The sequence below is a fragment of the Oncorhynchus masou genome, chromosome 9, assembly GCF_036934945.1.
Source record: "Oncorhynchus masou masou isolate Uvic2021 chromosome 9, UVic_Omas_1.1, whole genome shotgun sequence".
Taxonomy (NCBI): Eukaryota; Metazoa; Chordata; class Actinopteri; order Salmoniformes; family Salmonidae; genus Oncorhynchus; species Oncorhynchus masou.
The window spans coordinates 16144027-16160224 of NC_088220.1; the positions used below are offsets into that span (position 1 = coordinate 16144027).

General features: G+C 42.6%; 1 pseudogene; it reads right to left on the reverse strand.

Annotated features, from left to right (window-relative positions):
• The window catches only part of LOC135545571 (glutamate receptor 1-like), a 159046-nt pseudogene extending 143988 nt beyond the window's left edge, over window positions 1-15058 (reverse strand).
• Window positions 15059-16198: the final 1140 nt, after the last annotated feature.

A 16198-nucleotide genomic window follows, 5' to 3' on the forward strand; every position in this document is an offset into this window, starting at 1 on the left:
TTAATCAAATTAATTAAGCTACATTTCTTAAAATCCATCCCATATACTATGTTCTTACAAAATAGGTTTTCAATTCTCTGGTAATGCCAATATTGAAGACTATCAAATGCTTCTCAAAGATGCACTCTGCTGGTCAAACTAGCACTAACTAGCATTAATGGTAAAAATGGCTGACCATTAAATAACGTGCCATAGAATTCTGCAGAAGCCCGTAAGGTGTGCTCTAATACATTCAATACATTTAGTTGATTTCCTACAACTTCCTAAGTTAAAACACATTTTTACTATTGTTGAATTCTGTTATAATGTCTGGATTCCATGATTCCTTCCGCAACAAGGATTTTATAGGGTCCTAGTTATAGAAACTTAGTGCTCGATTCTATCCGTACTGCAGGGTTTCTGACTGAGCCTGCATATCAAACCAAGTCACACCCTTGGTAAACAACAGGTGTAAACTAACAGTGAAATTATTACTTATGGGACCATCCAAAATGTGCAGAGAGAGACAAAAGAAAATGAATAGAAAAGTAATAACACTTAATAATAAATGTTACAGTATAACAAATACACAATGAGTAACAATAACTTGGCTATATACACAGGGTACCCGTACTGAGTCAATGGCAGGGGTACGAGGTAATAACCTGGCTATATGCACGGGGTACCAGTAGCGAGTCGATGTGCAGGGGTACGAGGTACTAATTTGGCTATTTACAGGAAGTACCAGCCCATTCCTGTTTCAGCATGACAATACCCCCAAGTACAAAGCGAGGTCCATACAGAAATGGTTTGTCAAGATCGGTGTGGACGAACTTGACTGACCTGCACAGAGCCCTGACCTCAACCCCATCGAACACCTTTGGGGTGAATTGGAACGCAGACTGTGAGCCAGGCCTAATCGCCCAACATCAGTGATCAGTGGCAGTGTACAGATAGTTGGGCGGTATGCGAATTGGAGTGGTCCCGGGTGTCTGGGATGATAGTGTTGATGTGAGCCATGACCAGACTTTCAAAGCATTTCATGGTTACATATATGAGTGCTACAGGGCGGTAGTCATTTAGGCAGGTTACCTTGGCATTCTTGGACACAGGGACTATGGTGGTCTGCTTTACAGACGGGGTCAGAGAGAGGTTGAAAATGTCAGTGAAGACACTTGCCAGCGGATAAGTGCATGTTCTAAGTACTCGTCCTGGTAATCCATCTGGCCCTGCAGCCTTGTGAATGGCGACATGTTCCAAGGTCTTATGTTGGCTACATGTGTAGCGTTTACTGTGAGTGTGGTCTCCGGGAATGTCAATTGCGATCTTCTGCTCTACAGATTGAATTGAGCCATTAAACTCCAGTCTTAGCCCCTCTCACCTCAATCCCACAGCCCAGCTGAGACACACCATTCTGGGGCACGGTACCTTAGCCCCTCTCACCTCAATCCCACATCCCAGCTGAGCTACACCATTCTAGGGCATGGTTCTACCCCAGTGGGATGGTTGTGGTGGTGTGTAGGGAACACAAACCAAAACCTGTCTCACTCTCTATTTTTCCTATTCCCCATTGTGAAACTCCCTTCACAAAAGCTCCCACACTTCTATTTCTTCCACATGGTTATTAATACATATTTATGCCTCTAACTCCATGGAGTGATGGCTTTGGATGAGCTGCAATGAATAATACATTAAATGCATCTGATGAAGCGCTGTCTCCAGTAATTGTGCGTGTGTGTGTGTGTGTGTGTGTGTGTGTGTGAATCCACTAAGCAATGATCATGCAATTAGACGGAGGAGGACTAAGCAGCGTGTAAGCTGTGATGGAGGAGAATCTGCAGCAGTTTCTCTGTTCTCAATCTAAAACTCACACACACACACACACTCTCTCTTTTTCTCTACACTTCTCCCAGAGCTACCCAGAGGGATGATACACATCACCACCACACTGCAGAAGAAGAGGAGAGGAGTGTCTCTCTAGGCCGAGGCATCAGACTGCAGAAGAAGAGGAGAGGAGTGTCTCTCTAGGCCGAGGCATCAGACTGCAGAAGAAGAGGAGAGGAGTCTCTCTCTAGGCCGAGGCATCACACTGCAGAAGAAGATGAGAGGAGTGCCTCTCTAAGCCGAGGCATCAGACTGCAGAAGAAGAGGAGAGGAGTGTCTCTCTAGGACGAGGCATCAGACTGCAGAAGAAGAGGAGAGGAGTGCCTCTCTAAGCCGAGGCATCAGACTGCAGAAGAAGAGGAGAGGAGTGCCTCTCTAAGCCGAGGCATCAGACTGCAGAAGAAGAGGAGAGGAGTGCCTCTCTAAGCCAAGGCATCAGACTGCAGAAGAAGAGGAGAGGAGTGCCTCTCTACATTGCCTCTCTTTGTATTATAATCTAACCCGTGTAGTGGTACTTTGATATGGTAAATAAGGGTCCAGCACCCGGGATAACTCACCGGAATCCAACACCATCTCTATCCAACAAGCTCTTACTTCAGAATCAGACATCCAAACACTTGTCCATCAAAGCAAAATTTCAAAGGTTAAATTTGGCCATTCAATCCGGGTTAAGGTTTGGGCTAGGGTAAAAAACAACAACACGTGAACCTCTCTCCGCGTGCCAATTAATTAGTACACAAACGGAAGAGTGTCCTCCCCTCCTTTCGTTGAGTATACTATGTATCATACCGCAGAAGAGTTTAGCAATCTACCACACCCCCTTTGAATCAGCTTTTGTTTTGTCAGAGGAGAAAAACATACACGTTTACTCTCCTCGCCGACTCTCCTCAATTAAAGCTGCAATATGGAACTTTTTGGGTGACCCGAGCAAATTCACATAGAAGTATGAGTTATGGATCTGTTATTCTCATTGACAGCAAGTCTAAGAAGTGGTAGATATATTATATATGTGCTCTATTTCTATGCTTCCCGTTCTTATATTTTCTTTTTGCATTTTTACTTTTGGTTTTGTACACCAGCTTCAAAGCTCTGAAAATAAACTATTGATGGTTATGGGAAAGATAGTTCACAGCCGTTTAAATTCTTTAAACATTGACTGCTTGTTTAGTCACACAAACTGAACATAGGCAAACTATGAGAATTTTAGCACCTTTAACCCTGACCTTTTTCAAAGGCAGACGAGAGAGGACAAGGAGGACACTGGAGGTGAGCAAATCTAATTTACTAAAGGGCTTAATGATAATAGTGCTCCCTGTTGCCCCTAGTGGCCGGTTTTAGCGTTATCTCCTTACATCTTGCTAAACTGGACAGACGTATAATTTCACAGTGGATCTTGAGTGATTCCTCTCGTCTGTTATCCCAGTTATCTCCCAGCAACCCAACATTCCATCACATACAGTTCAGTACTCTAGTAATAATTCCTGTTCTCAAACAAACTGCCCCCAGTCGTTTCACAATGTTCTTGTAGACCTGAATTGGAGAGGTTTGAGAACCCATCCCCTAGACCAGGCTATAGTACTGTAGAAGTACTTCCTGTTGGTCCCCTAGACCAGGCTATAGTACTGTAGTAGTACTTCCTGTTGGTCCCCTAGACCAGGCTATAGTACTGTAGTAGTACTTCCTGTTGGTCCCCTAGACCAGGCTATAGTACTGTAGTAGTACTTCCTGTTGGTCCCCTAGACCAGGCTATAGTACTGTAGTAGTACTTCCTGTTGGTCCCCTAGACCAGGCTATAGTACTGTAGTAGTACTTCCTGTTGGTCCCCTAGACCAGACTATAGTAGTTTAGTAGTAATTCCTGTTGGTCCCCTAGACGAGACTACAGTAGTGTAGTAGTACTTCCTGTTGGTCCCCTAGACCAGACTATAGTAGTTTAGTAGTAATTCCTGTTGGTCCTCTAGACCAGACTACAGTAGTGTAGTAGTAATTCCTGGTGGTCCTCTAGACCAGACTACAGTAGTGTAGTAGTAATTCCTGGTGGTCCTCTAGACCAGGCTATAGTAGTGTAGTAGTAATTCCTGTTGGTCCCCTAGACCAGGCTATAGTACTGTAGTAGTAATTCCTGTTGGTCCTCTAGACCAGGCTATAGTACTGTAGTAGTAATTCCTGTTGGTCCTCTAGACCAGGCTATAGTACTGTAGTAGTAATTCCTGTTGGTCCTCTAGACCAGGCTATAGTACTGTAGTAGTACTTCCTGTTGGTCCCCTAGACCAGGCTATAGTACTGTAGTAGTACTTCCTGTTGGTCCTCTAGACCAGGCTATAGTACTGTAGTAGTACTTCCTGTTGGTCCCCTAGACCAGGCTATAGTACTGTAGTAGTACTTCCTGTTGGTCCTCTAGACCAGGCTATAGTACTGTAGTAGTAATTTCTGTTGGTCCTCTAGACCAGGCTATAGTACTGTAGTAGTACTTCCTGTTGGTCCCCTGACCAGACTATAGTAGTGTAGTACTAATTCCTGTTGGTCCTCTAGACCAGGCTATAGTAGTGTAGTAGTAATTCCTGGTGGTCCTCTAGACCAGACTATAGTACTGTAGTACTAATTCCTGGTGGTCCTCTAGACCAGGCTATAGTAGTGTAGTAGTAATTCCTGGTGGTCCTCTAGACCAGACTATAGTACTGTAGTAGTAATTCCTGGTGGTCCTCTAGACCAGACTATAGTACTGTAGTAGTAATTCCTGGTGGTCCTCTAGACCAGGCTATAGTAGTGTAGTAGTAATTCCTGGTGGTCCTCCAGACCAGACTATAGTACTGTAGTACTAATTAGACCAGCAGATTTGGAGAATAAGCTATTTTCTATCCTCTTATTGATGTGGATGTCTTTGTGTGGCCTCAGTCCACTGATCAGACCTGGCTTAGGGCTCTCATATACACACACACACACACACACACACACACACACACACACACACACACACACTTCCATTAAAGGCCCTCAGAAGAGATACTGCAGCAGCAGAAGATTATAGTGACAGCATGAATCTGCTTAGCTATGGATCCAATTAGGGTTCATAGATGTTGTGATGCTAGAACTGGTTGGTTTGGTCATTCAGAGAAATAACATTACTAGAATAGATCACTGTAGTAATCATATTACTTATACTATTTCTTTGTGTATCTTTTTGTGGTCACTAAGAAGGATACCCGGAAAACATACAGAGGCTTCTTTTTTATTTAAAAAAATGTACGAAGGAATTGTTATTTTATTCATATAGTTTATTTGTGAATGTTGGTTATAACTTAATGCCTGCAGGAGATTTGACACAAAATCAGATATGTATGCCTCTACTCCGTCCCTATTCTAAAGCCAGTCAGTAGCAGATCATGGTGATGTCAATGCTAACCAAGGGGAAGACTGACTAATACTCTCAGATTGGCTCAAGGTATCCATTGCACTGCAGTTATATTTAAACACGGAAGCATGTAGAGAGACAGTCAAGCTAGATCTTCCTATGAGCACGTAGGTTACACACACAAACATATAGGTAAGCATGGAAACATACACCCACAAATAACACACAGATGAACAAACGTACACATACAGGGAGTGCACACACACACAAACACACACAGGGCGTGCACACACACACACACACACACACACTGTCGATGACTCAACAGGAGAAAGACATTATCGTTCCCTCAACGTCAACCATTTTCCTTCTACACCATCTACCCTGTTCTGTCTGTTCTCTCACCTTTTCCAGTCCGCCCAACCCCCAACTGTTACATCCCCTACTGCCCTACTCTGTTTAAACTGAACAGTTGTTGGGAAGGGGGAACGCGGGGGGTGAAGCGTGAGGTTAGGGGGAGGCAGGCGGAGGGCTGGAGGAAGTGGGTGGTCATATACTCTACGCCCCAAACGGCACCCTATTCCCTATATCGGCCCTATGAGGGCTGGTCAAAAGTAGTGCACATAGGGTGTCAGTTGGAGTGCAAGGCATGCAGGCCTCAGCCGTGCTGATGAGTACCTCCCTCCTCCTCCGGAGGAGCTCTATTCAGCCACAGACACAAGGATCCATTCAGCCTCCAACTGCCTCTAACCGTCACATCTTCCCAGGCTTATTCACACACATACATACAGTGGGGAGAACAAGTATTTGATACACTGCCGATTTTGTACGTTTTCCTACTTACAAAGCATGTAGAGGTCTGTAATTTTTATCATAGGTACACTTCAGAGACGGAATCTAAAACAAAAATCCAGAAAATCACATTGTATGATTTTTAAGTAATTAATCTGCATTTTATTGCATGACATAAGTATTTGATCACCTACCAACCAGTAAGAATTCTGGCTCTCACAGACCTGTTAGTTTTTCTTTAAGAAACCTCCTGTTCTCCACTCATGACCTGTATTAACTGCACCTGTTTGAACTCGTATAAAAGACACCTGTCCACACACTCAATCAAACAGACTCCAACCTCTCCACAATGGCCAAGACCAGGGAGCTGTGTAAGGACATCAGGGTTAAAATTGTAGACCTGCACAAGGCTGGGATGGGCTACAGGACAATAGGCAAGCAGCTTGGTGAGAAGGCAACAACTGTTGGCACAATTATTATAAAATGGAATTTTATGATGGTCAATCACCCTCGGTGGACCTGGTCAATGACCTGAAGAGAGCTGGGACCACAGTTGCAAAGAAAACCATTAGTATCGCACTACGCCGTCATGGATTAAAATCCTGCAGCGCACGCAAGGTCCCCCTGCTCAAGCCAGCGCATGTCCAGGCCAGTCTGAAGTTTGCCAATGACCATCTGGATGATCCAGAGGAGGAATGGGAGAAGGTCATGTGGTCTGATGAGACAAAAATAGAGCTTTTTGGTCTAAACTCCACTCGCCGTGTTTGGAGGAAGAAGAAGGATGAGTACAACCCCAAGAACACCATCCCAACCGTGAAGCATGGAGGTGAAACATTCTTTGGGGATACTTTTCTGCAAAGGGGACAGGACGACTGCATCGTATTGAGGGGAGGATGGATGGGGCCATGTATCCCGAGATCTTGGCCAACCCTCAGTAAGAGCATTGAAGATGGGTCGTGGCTGGGTCGTCCAGCATGACAACGACCCGAAACACACAGCCAGGGCAACTAAGGAGTGGCTCCGTAAGAAGCATCTCAAGGTCCTGGAGTGGCCCAGCCAGTCTCCAGACCTGAACCCAATAGAAAATCTTTGGAGGGAGCTGAATGTCCGTATTGCCCAGCGACAGCCCCAAACCTCAAGGACCTGGAGAAGGTCTGTATAGAGGAGTGGGCCAAAATCCCTGCTGCAGTGTGTGCAAACCTGGTCAAGAACTACAGGAAATGTATGATCTCTGTAATTGCAAACAAAGATTTCTGTACCAAATATTAAGGTCTGCTTTTCTGATGTATCAAATATTTATGTCATGCAATAAAATGCAAATTAATTTCTTAAAAATCATACAATGTGATTTTCTGGATTTTTGTTTTAGATTCCGTCTCTCACAGTTGAAGTGTACCTATGATAGAAATGACAGACCTCTACATGCTTTGTAAGTAGGAAACTGCCGATTTTGCAGGTTATCAAATACTTGTTCTCCCCACTGTACATACATACAGATGCACAAATGCACGCACAGACACAAGCACTCAAGCACACGCACACACACAGACAGTCAGATGCACAAATACACACATGCGCACACACACACACACACGGATGAACGTTCATTCATACACACACTAAGCAGATCATCATGAAGTCCAGATTCCAAAATGTAATGTAATGTTAACCTTTTCCACATCCTCTCGAAGCACATTCTGAAGCAAAGAGAGAAGTGGTGTCCCTGTCTCTTCTGTCGTACGTACACCGCGTCTTCCGTCTGTTTGTGCCTGTTATTTACATGTTAGTCATTTAGCAGACACTCCACTTACAGGAGCAATTAGGGTTAAGTTCTCAAGGGTGCGTCAACAGATGTTTCACCAAGCCAGCTCAGCTCGGGGATTGGAACCACCCACCTTTCCATTACTGGCGCAACGCTCTAACCGATAGGCTACCTGATGCGTGTCACATGGAAGCCTGGCTGTCTCAGCTGACAGGATCTGATCTGTCCCTTCGTGTTAGGGACGGGGAGGAGCAGGATGACTGTTCACTCACCACAATCTGGCAATGTGTTGTCATCACAGCGGCTGCCAATACCCATCTCAGCTCAAGAAATGGTTTAGAAATAGTGGCCTTGTCTCAGACCTGCAGTAGTGGTTTTTTTAGGGCGTAGATCAGATAGATAGTGGCTTCTATCAATGGAATTGTCTGCATCATATCCAATCCCCTGTATATATTTTGGTAAATATATTTTCCTTCTTTATTTTCCCCTAGCCCCATCATCCCTCCCCTAATTGGAGTAAATAAATGGACAACAACACGTAGGCTTCTACTTCCAGCTTATACTGTACATTGCATTTTTTTAACTGTGCTGTGATGTTTCACAAAAGTCCTGAACCTTTTATGTTTGTCAATGAAACATAACATGTTTTGCTAAGAGTATTATTACATTATTGATCGATTGACTATACCTTTTCAAGTCACCCAGCAGTGCTATCTGCAGAGTTAGTTCCAGGTAAATGTTGTAATTATGACGCCATTCCTGAACCTGCAACCAAAAACAAGCTACATATGGGCAGTGATCTAATGGTTTTGTCTCTTTGCAGCAAAATCTACAGAGCTTCGATCTACAGTGCCTTTTAAAAGTATTCGGACCCCTTGACTTTTTCCACATTTTGTTACGTTACAGCCTTATTCTAAAATTCCTCATCAATCTACATACAACACCCTGAAATATCACATTTACATAAGTATTCAGACCTTTTACTCAGTACTTTGTTGGAGCATCTTTGGCAGTGATTACAGCATCAAGACTTCTTGGGTATGACGCTACAAGCTCGTATTTGTATTTGGGGAGTTTCATTCATCCATTCTTCTCTGTAGATCCTCTCAAGCTCTGTCAGGTTGGATGGGAAGAGTTGCTGCACAGCTATTTTCAGGTCTCTCCAGAGATGTTTGATCGGGTTCAAGTCTGGCTGTGTCCCTCAAGGACATTCGGAGACACTCCTTTGTTGTCTTGGCTGTGTACTTTGGGTCATTGTCCTGTTGGAAGGCAAGGTGAACCTTCGCCCCCAGTCTGAGGTCCTGAGTGCTCTGGAGCAGGTTTTCATCAAGGATCTCTCTGTATTTTGCCCTGTTCATCTTTGCCTCAATCCTGACTAGACTCCCAGTCCCTGCTGCTGAAAAACATCCCCACAGCATGATGCTGCCACCACCATGCTTCACCGTAGGGATGGGCCAGGTTTCCTCCAGACGTGACGCTTGGCATTCAGGCCAAAGAGTTCAATCTTGGATTCAACAGACCAGAGAATCTTGTTTCTCATGGTCTGAGAGTCTTTAGGTGCCTTCTGGCAACCTCCAAGCGGGCTGTCATGTGCCTTTTACAGAGGAGTGGCTTCCGTCTGGCCACTCTACCATAAAGGCCTGACTGGTGGAGTGCTGCAGAGATGGTTGTCCTTTTGGAAGGTTCTCCCATCTCCACAGAGGAACTCTAGAGTTCTGTCAGTGACCATAAGGTTGATTCCAAACTTCTTCCATTTAAGAATGATGGAGGCCACTGTGTTCTTGGGGACCTTCAATGCTGCAGAATATTTTTGGTACCCTTCCCCAGATCTGTGCCTCAACACAATCCTGTCTCTGAGCATTACGGAAAATTCCTTTGACCTCATGGCTTGGTTTTTGCTCTGACATACACTGTCAACTGTGGGACCTTATATAGACAGGTGTGTGCCTTTCCAAATCATGTCCAATTAATTTAATTTATGACAGGTGGATTCCAATCAAGGACTCCAATCAAGAAACATCTCAATGATGATAAATGGAAAAAGGATGCACCTGAGCAAAGGTTCTGAATACTTACGTGAATAAGATGTTTCTGTTTTTTGCAAAAAATTCTAAAAACCTGTTTTCGCTTTGTCATTATGGGGTATTGTGTGGAGATTGCTGAAGAATTTTTATCTTATTTAATACTTTTTAGAATAAGGCTGTAACATAAGAAACTGAAAAAGTCAAGGGGTCTGAATACTTTTCGAAGGCACTGTTGGTTGCAAGAATTTTATATAATAATTGAAACTGAAAAACTAAGTTTTGAATCCGACATCGTTTTGTGTATCAGTTCATAAACCATGTGCCATGGAATCGGTACATCGAAAATCTCTTCCCAACTATTTTGCCACCTGTATGGCACAGCTGTCAATGTTTGGTCCTTAATAAATGAAACTGGTACACTTTTTTTATTCATCACAAATCTTTTTGCCAATTTTGGTCTTTAATGCGGGGCCGACAGACAAGTTCCTTACCTTCTCCCCTTTCCACTTGCCTCCACCATTTTTGCTGTAATGCTGAAATGAGTTGGCTATATTTTGAATAGAGCAGATATTTCCATATTGTAACGTGTGCGCAGGGAGTCGGGAAGCAAGTTCAGGGAGTGAATCATTTAATAAATGAAAACATAACGCAAACCAAGAAACACGAACAATGCACAGACATGAAACTGAAACAGAAACAATAACGCCTGGGGAAGGAACCAAAGGAAGTGACTTATATAGGGCAGGTAATCAAGGAAGTGATGGAGTCCAGGTGAGTCGAATGACGCACAGGTGCGCGTAAGGATGGTGACAGGTGTGCGTAATAATCGGCAACCTGGTGACCTAGAGGCCGGAGAGGGAGCACACGTGACACATATATTTCCTTTAGCTGCATTTGTTACATAACCACCAGTCCTATTTATGATATAATTTACAAAGATTATACCATTTTTAACATTTTATATTTTTACATGAATATATTTGAGTTGAGCCATAATATTTGCTGTAATATTTGTTCTGTTTTTTTCTGGTGGATTAAACTGAAATAGTAACCAACTTTCTTTGGCTTGTTTTAAAAATAGCGATATTTTGGAGATGATTTCATTTTCAAATAACCAAAATGAGAGGCTGTAATCTGAATAAAGAGAAAAAGTTATTCTTGAGAACCCGTTTGGATTTAAGCATAGTTTTTGTATGACTGAAGCCTTTAGTGAGAGGTCTAATGCTTTAATATTGAATCATTTCTGCCCTCTAAATTAATATTCATTATAAAACTAGGCCCATTTAATTTTAACTGGCTTGCCATTCCAAATCAAATTGAATATATTTTGCTCATATAATTTTTTTTAAACAAGTCGTTAGGTGTAGGCAGGGCCATAAGAAAATAGGATATGACTAAAGAGTTAAATCAGGGTGATTTTTACACAAATAGACAGGTATTTAATTGTCCATGGGAGCAAGATCTTAACTGCATGCTTTCCTGATGAATCGTAGTGCGAGGATCACACAACATGTCATCGTGTGACTAAGTTTACTTTGATATTATGGTTTGATATTAATATTTGCACATAAAAGCGTTTCCACCGACATTTCTCGCATAATTCATTTTAACAACACAAAAAGATCCCACCTTGTCTAGCGTATTTTGCTTTGTCGACATTTGGAAAGTTTTCATCAGGCCTGTCATGACATTTTTTATCCAACGTGGAACTTTACTTGCATAAACAGTTGAATGGAAACCTGGTTTGTGACACAGATCTGATGGGTCGAAATGTGACATACAAAAAAAAACCTTGGGGCATAAATGACAGGGAGCATCAATATTTCACATTTCTGGCTCTAGTTTGAATAGGAATTCCTCAAGAAAGTTCATTTAGTGTTAGCCTAGGGAAAATATACTCCCCCTAATCTCCAGCTGCGTCAGCTAAGATGTAGGCTACATTAAAGGTTAGTGAGCCGTTATGACAGGTGTAATTGACATTCCTACATAACATTGTTGTGTAATGGTTACAATAACTGTTCTGGTAAACATGCTGATTCTTCCCCCTCATGCCGGACGTGTTTAACTATTCTTGTGGGGACCAGAAGTGAGATGGGAGACCAGGTGCTGCTGGAAGTGATGTTGGAGGGCCAGTAGGAAGCACCGTTTCCTCTGCTCTAAAAAAAAAATATCCCAATGCCCCAGGGCAAGGATTGGGGACATTGCCCTGTGTAGTGTGCTCCTCTCCCCTGTAACTATTCCCCAGGTCGTTGCTGTAAATGAGAATGTGTTCTCAGTCAACTTACCTGGTAAAATTAGGGTAAAATAAATAAAAAATTAAAATTAAAAATTACAGTCCTATTGCATTAGATATCATGTGTTACAGTCCTATTGCATTAGATATCATGTGTTACAGTCCTATTGCATTAGATATCATGTGTTACAGTCCTATTGCATTAGATACCATGTGTTAGAGTCCTATTGCATTAGATACCATGTGTTACAGTCCTATTGCATTAGATATCATGTGTTACAGTCCTATTGCATTAGATATCATGTGTTACAGTCCTATTGCATTAGATACCATGTGTTACAGTCCTATTGCATTAGATATCATGTGTTACAGTCCTATTGCATTAGATATCATGTGTTACAGTCCTATTGCATTAGATATCATGAGTTACAGTCCTATTGCATTAGATATCATGTGTTACAGTCCTATTGCATTAGATATCATGTGTTACAGTCCTATTGCATTAGATATCATCTGACTTAAAATACATCCATGGTTTCCATTTTTTCTGATTTCCTTTTCATTCAGTTTTTTTTCAAAACGGAACTGCGTCTCTTCAGAGCCGAGGCAGAGATCAGAGGAAAAGCATGGCAAGTATGTGAAACAGAATAAAAACTGCCTTTAAATTCAAGTCTTGTCTCAGAGTAGGAAAAAGAACACAGAAACAACACGGTTATCAATGTCTGAAGACTCTGCCAGTGAAATTGAATGTCGCACTTCAAGCAGTCCTGAGGAGACTAGTGTGGAAAGAGAGAGTTGTCAGGGTGGAGAATCTATTGTGTATGTTTCATCTGGAGCCAGCACCCAGCTGCATAGGCCTGATGCACAGTGTCCAACATGGAGCACCTGGGACATTGCCTACCTTTAGATGTACCAACTTAAATAAACAAAACCTCAAGGGCACCTTGGTGTTTAAAATCCCAAAAGTGGAGGTTGGAAAACACAAAAATACACATACATAACTCCCAAAATTAAGTTATTTTTCATTTTATAATGTTTTTTTCTTGATTTTCAGCAGACGGGGGAATGATTGGGCTACCATATCACTTTGGTCTTTAAAACATGTTACAAAGCTGCTTCAGTGTCTGTATCTGTTAAGGGAAGGTGATTGTGACAGTGCTGCTAAAACGATTTTAAGCATGATTTGATTTGGGCATCATCAGAGCAGACAGGCTGTGTAATGACGATTCGGTGGTTGATGTACCCACAGGAGAGTAACTTAGCTGCTTGGACCGGTGACCACCATTGATCCACAGTGCTTTACAATAAACTATAAATCCTCTTTCCTACGTGCCTGAGTGTCACCTTACACGCTCGCCCCCATGTAAGTGAGCTCATCCATGAAGATAATGATGTCTAAAGGTGAACAAATTGAATGTCTACTATGTAATATTTCTCCTACAGTGTTACAGTAATTAGAACCCTGAAGTGTTCCTGAAACACACAGAGCCTACCTTATGAAGTTGAGTGAGTCACGGCGCATTTGAGTGGTATAGTGTTGTAGGCTAGGCTACTGTACTGAGAAAGCTAACCTGAGTAGCTGGTGCCAGCTGAAGCTAAACGAATAGAAAGCCATCTGTAATAAGGAACAGGGCTTTGTGGGAACAGGTTTATCCTGAATGTCCAAGTTGCTCGATCAGCGCTGTCACAGGTCATAGTTCAATGTTGGCTTGTGTAGTAGGCTAAATGGGGGAAGGGTGTCAAAACAAAATCAATATTTTAAATATAAAGTATATAACCATCTGGTTATATTGTCTGTAGCCTACATGATACTACTGATATGGGTAGATTTGTCAGAAAAAAAGTGCTCATTGCAATGAGGTCTCTCTCTTGCTCACACACGCACACACAGTGCCTCTTAAGAGTCACACAAACGCACACACATTGCCTCTTATAAGATAGTCACACACACCCACACACAACAGCTTCTTAGAAGAGTGTCACACACACACAGCCTCTTACGAGAATCACACACGCGCGCACACCCAGCCTCTTATGAAAGAGAGCGATGCAGATGGATGCAAAAAATCACATTTTCGGACCATCTTTACAGTGACAGAATAACCATATGTAATTGTATATATCATAACTACATCTGTCAATGTCAGACACCTCTACGTAGCACAGACTAATCATTTCTGGACAAGCGTTGGCCAGTGGTTTCGATGAGCGGGAGGACAACAGATTGATTGTATGAATAAATAACCCACGAGGTAAACTAAGAAATAACTGGGAGGGATGGGTGGAATGGGGAGAACAGAGACCCTGGGAAAAAATACTTACAGGCATATGTCATGGAGAAGCTGTTGCCTATCTTGACCATATCCACCTGCGGCACCAGTTTGGGGATATCCTGGTGGTGCGAGAGCGCGAACCGAAACACGTCATATTCGTGAGATTCGGTTGGGAATAGTCCCCCTGTGAAAGATACATATTCAACGGTTATTTATCAAACGTTTGCAAATAAAACGCAAACACAGACAGATACATATTTCCGGACTCTTGTATCAGCAAAATATGTTGAATACAACTTTATAGCCTCAGAAAAAGCATATTCACGAACTTGCCATTGTCCATACAAATAGGCCTATGCCAAGAAATCAAATGTGTACACTAAACAAATACATACAAAAATACAATAATTCTGCCAGGCTTCATTTTACGCGTGGGTTTTGCACCTACCTATATTGATGTTACTTGGAAAACTTGAACCCAAGCACATCCCCAGAAAACTGGTGTACAGGAGGGTGACGCTTCGCTGCATATTTCCTTTTGCATTGGTGAAGAAAAAAGAGGCAAAATCCAAGCACAGGTCTTTCCTTGGTGAGTTAGTGAATACCTCCTCTTCACCACTCCTTTCCTACCAGTTACAGATGCTCTTACAACAACATAGATCCAATGTCGAGAGGGAACGTGCAACTGCAGTCACTATCTTTTCTCTCCTCCCGCTCTTTCTCTCGCGCGCTGCTGACGCCCGCGTGTCTTCGGCTACAATGATATAGAACCGTGACCTCAGCTCGAGCCTCTACTTACGGAATGCACCCACCATCCTCTCAGGAGACGCGCACGAGGAGGGTCTCGTGGCCGCTCTGTTTTTATTTTGTTTTATACACTTGGAATTAGATTCAAATAGTCATAACTGCTATGGTTCCTTGGTTCATCTGGTGTTTAATTAGTGTATAACGTTTTCTTACATCTGAATTTGGCATCATTCTACATTCTAATGTACTCAAATGCATCTATGGGGGGAATGTTACCCAGTGGTCTAAGACACTGCATCTCAGTGCTAGAGGCGTCACTACAGACCCTGGTTTGATTCCAGGCGCACAATTGGCCCAACATCGTCCGGGTTAGGGTTTGTAATTAAGAATGTGTTGTTAATTGACTTGCTTAGTTAAATAAAGGTTAAATCAAATTAAAATAAATAACCTTTGCGTAATTGCACTGTTTATGCATTGGCACATACATCTAAAAGCCAATTTATGCTTGAACTGAAAATGTGGTTGTAGGTGCCAAATGGATGGTGTGACGTACTTGTGGAGCCTCTGTAGGCATGCAGAGGCCAAATTGAGCTCTGTTCTGCATCGCTGTGCACCTCTCAAATGTTGTTACATTGTGGAGGGCTCCATTCAGCTCTGCATTGACATGATTGGTTGAATGATGGATGGCGGGAGGTCCTGTATGAACACAAGCTCACTTCCTTCTAAGCGAATCATGTTCTGTACTATGTATGATGTCATGTTTCATGTGGAGACCAGGAAGAGTAGCTGATGCTTTTGCAGCGGTTAATGAGGATCCTAATAAATACCAAAATTCCTTCACAACAGCTCTGCGTTGCTCCATGAAGAACAAAAAAAGGTCTGCTCTCTCTTCTGTGGCGGCCACATCCCAGTTAATGCTGTATGGACAACACAGATGTCGGATTGATCGTGCAGTGCCTTTAACATACCAACAGCAAAATGGTACGTAGCATAATCTGGATATGTATGAAACAAAACTTCAACATTTACCATTTCTGTCAAGCCGTCTATACATAAAATTTGATGCATAAATTCAATAAATCCAACGTATGCACCACACAGATCGCACTGCAACTGCCTCTGCAACACAATTCTGCAGGACAAATGCAGCGTT